Consider the following 3,727-nt stretch of genomic DNA (forward strand, 5'->3'; position numbering starts at 1 on the left):
TAGAAAATTTTCAGGAGGTTGGAAACATGATAAATAATTTTGATGTTTATTTTTGCTTTGATCCAAAATTTCGGAAAAATCGACGAAATTACAGGAAATTTTTGTCCGATTTTACAAAAACATCAGTTTGTTCCTAAAATAATGTCCCTAACAAAACGTCTTCATTGAAATTTTGAAATTCGAAAGTTGGTTTTTAATAATTATTGATATACCCCCTACAAAAATCGTTCCGGCACTTAGAAAATTTACGGGATCCGTATCACGACAAGATTGTTGGTAGAATTTATTAGATTTTCAGGACTTTGCGAAATTTTTGCTCTCAGCCAGTTGAATATTTTTCAACATTTTGAAAAATTATTTTGATTAGAAACATTACCAGGCTTTTTCAAATTTTACTGTGGCTTTTTGGACTTATGCAATTTTAGGAATATTTTCATAGACTTTTATTTTTAATTAAAAAAAAGGGGAATATAGAGACTTTGGATTTTTCGTGATTTGGAAAATTATTGTGACATTTTGGCAATTCAACGCTTTCTCCACAATTTTTATAATGAGTTTTAAAGTAAAATAATTTTTCAACTTTGAAAAATCTTGTTTTGATGTAAGTGCGTATATTCCTGCAATATTACTCATATTTGTAAAGAGAAAGAAGGGGGTCTGAATAGTGGCGGGGTGCATTAAAAATCAATAAAATTATTTTGGGATCAAAATCTACTTCATGAACTTGATATGATTTTTGGAAGATTTCAGTTGTTTGCTAATATAAACTCAACTTGATGTGGCATTGTTGGTCAAATAAACTCAACAAGATTTTTCGCAGATACACCTCGAACAATTTATGTTCGTGGCCATGTTCGGTTATCTCTTACCCGGGCAGAAAGTTACATCTTCCTGAAAACTTGTCATGTTCGCAAAAACACAAACATGTCAAGTACCTGTTAACTTCCAGTTAAGAGTTACCCGGGCGGAAAGTGAGTTGGTGAATATAACTTCGAACTATCTTGGCTTGTTTACTCGCATCTTGCTGTAAACTCCTCGAGTTATGACGACTTTTGAAACCGACTGCGTATCATGGAAAGTATATTCCATAATCATACTGCATTATCTACAGTTGATATTGAGGTGTTAGTGGTAGTTTTTTTGGACTTAGCAAAAAATTCGAAAATTTTATTTTTTCCAAAATTTTACCCGAACATCATGAAATGATTATTTTGACTTTATTTCAAATTTATGCTGGACTTAGAAAAATTAGCAGTCACTGACATAATTTTCAATTTCCGACACTTAGAATAATGTTCATGAGCTGATATTTTAAAATTTGATTTTATTTATGCTGGACTTTGACATTTTTGCGTAATTTTTTCAATTCTTTACTTTTACAGAAAAAGCATTTTTTTGGGACTTAGAAAATTTTTGGGAGTTTGGAAACATGATAAATTATTTTGATGTTTGTTTTTGCTTTGAACCAAAATTTCGGAAAAATCGACGAAATTACAGGAAATTTTCGTCCGATTTTTACAAAAACATCAGTTTGTTCCTAAAATAATGTCCCTAACAAAACGTCTTCATTGAAATTTTGAAATTCGAAAGTCGGTTTTTAATAATTATTGATATACCCCGTAGAAAAATCGTTCCGGCACTTAGAAAATTTACGGGATCCGTATCACGACAAGATTTTTGGTAGAATTTATTTGATTTTTTGGTCTTAGCAAAATTTTGGCTTTCGACCAGTAAAATATTTTCAACACTTAAAATTTTTCGAGAACAGGAAACTGAAAAAAAATTGGGACTTAGAAAATTTTTGGGAGTTTAGAAACATGATAAATTATGTTGATGTTTATTTTTGCTTTGAACCAAAATTTCGGAAAAATCGACGAAATTACAGGAAATTTTCGTCCGATTTTTACAAAAACATCAGTTTGTTCCTAAAATAATGTCCCTAACAAAACGTCTTCATTGAAATTTTGAAATTCGAAAGTCGGTTTTTAATAATTATTGATATACCCCCTACAAAAATTGTTCCGGCACTTAGAAAATTTACGGGATCCGTATCACGACAAGATTTTTAGTAGAATTTATTTGATTTTTTGGACTTAGAAAAATTTTGGCTTTCGGCTAGTAAAATATTTTCAACATTTAGAAATTTTTCGAGATGAGGAAACCGAAAAAAAATTGGGACTTAGAAAATTTTTGGGAATTTGGAAACATGATAAATTATTTTGATGTTTATTTTTGCTTTGAACCAAAATTTCGGAAAATTCGTCAAAATTACAGGAAATTTTCGTCCGATTTTTGAAAAAACATCAGTTTGTTCCTAAAATGATATCCCTAACAAAACGTCTTCATTGAAATTTTGAAATTCGAAAGTCGGGTTTTAATAATTATTGATATACCCCCTACAAAAATCGTTCCGGCACTTAGAAAATTTACGGGATCCGTATCACGACAAGATTTTTGGTAGAATTTAGGACTTTGCGAAATTTTTGCTCTCAGCCAGTTGAATATTTTTCAACATTTTGAAAAAATATTTTGATAAGAAACATTACCAGGTTTTTTGAAATTTTACTGTGGATTTTTGGACTTATGCCATTTTAGAAATATTTTCTTAAACTGTTTTTTTAATTTAAAAAAACTGGAATATAGAGACTTTGGATTTTTCGTGATTTGGAAAATTATTGTGACATTTTGGCGATTCAACGCTTTCTCCACAATTTTTAATGAGTTTTAAAGTAAAATAATTTTTCAACGTTGAAAAATCTTGTTTTGATGTAAGTGCGTATATTCCTGCAATATTACTCATATTTGTGAAGAGGAAGAAGGGGGGTCTGAATTGTGGCGGGGTGCATTAAAAACCAATAAAATTATTTTGGGATCAAAATCTACTTTATGAACTTGATATGATTTTGGAAGATTTCAGTTGTTTGCTACTATAAACTCAACTTGATGTGGCATTGTTGGTCAAATAAACTCAACAAGATTTTTCGCAGATACGCCTCGAACAATTTATGTTCGTGGCCATGTTCGGTTATCTCTTAACCATACCCTAGGGTGAACTTGACTTGTTCGTGTTTTTACGAACATGGGTAGATTTTTCAAGATGCAACTTTCTGCCCGGGTAATCAAACATAAACGCGAACATAATTTACTCTACGCATATCAAAAAATTATCAACTTAAGTTCGTGTTGGAAACTTCAAATTATCATGCTATGGTGCGGAAAAATATCATCCATAAACATAAAATTATCCCGACCAGTTCATTTTTTCCTGGAAAAATATGGGGCGAAAAATATCATACAAAAACATAAAAGTATCATAACAAGTTGTGATGTTTCCAGATATTTTTTCTGTAATAATTTTGTTGCTTTAGAAAGCGTAATACACAGTAAGAAGATATAAGTTTCATATAGACTGTTTTTCAATTGTATTTTAATAAAACAATATAATGTGATGTGATTTTCTAGTAAAATTTATTTTCATTAAATAAGCCTGAAATTAAAAAACTATAGCAAACAATCTGCTGCAAGACTAAACATAATGACAATCTTAATTTTTTTAAATATTTGTATACAGTCATCCCTCATATTAGGAACAGTTTACAGATCGACCAATATTCAAAAATCATAGAAAATCGATAATTGAACATAATGATTCGCTTTTACCTTCATTTGACAGCTGTTTTTGCGATCTTTCGAATGCTGTATCGAACAACTGCAAATTTTATCGTTT

Source organism: Culex quinquefasciatus, chromosome 1, assembly GCF_015732765.1.
Source record: "Culex quinquefasciatus strain JHB chromosome 1, VPISU_Cqui_1.0_pri_paternal, whole genome shotgun sequence".
NCBI lineage: Eukaryota > Metazoa > Arthropoda > Insecta > Diptera > Culicidae > Culex > Culex quinquefasciatus.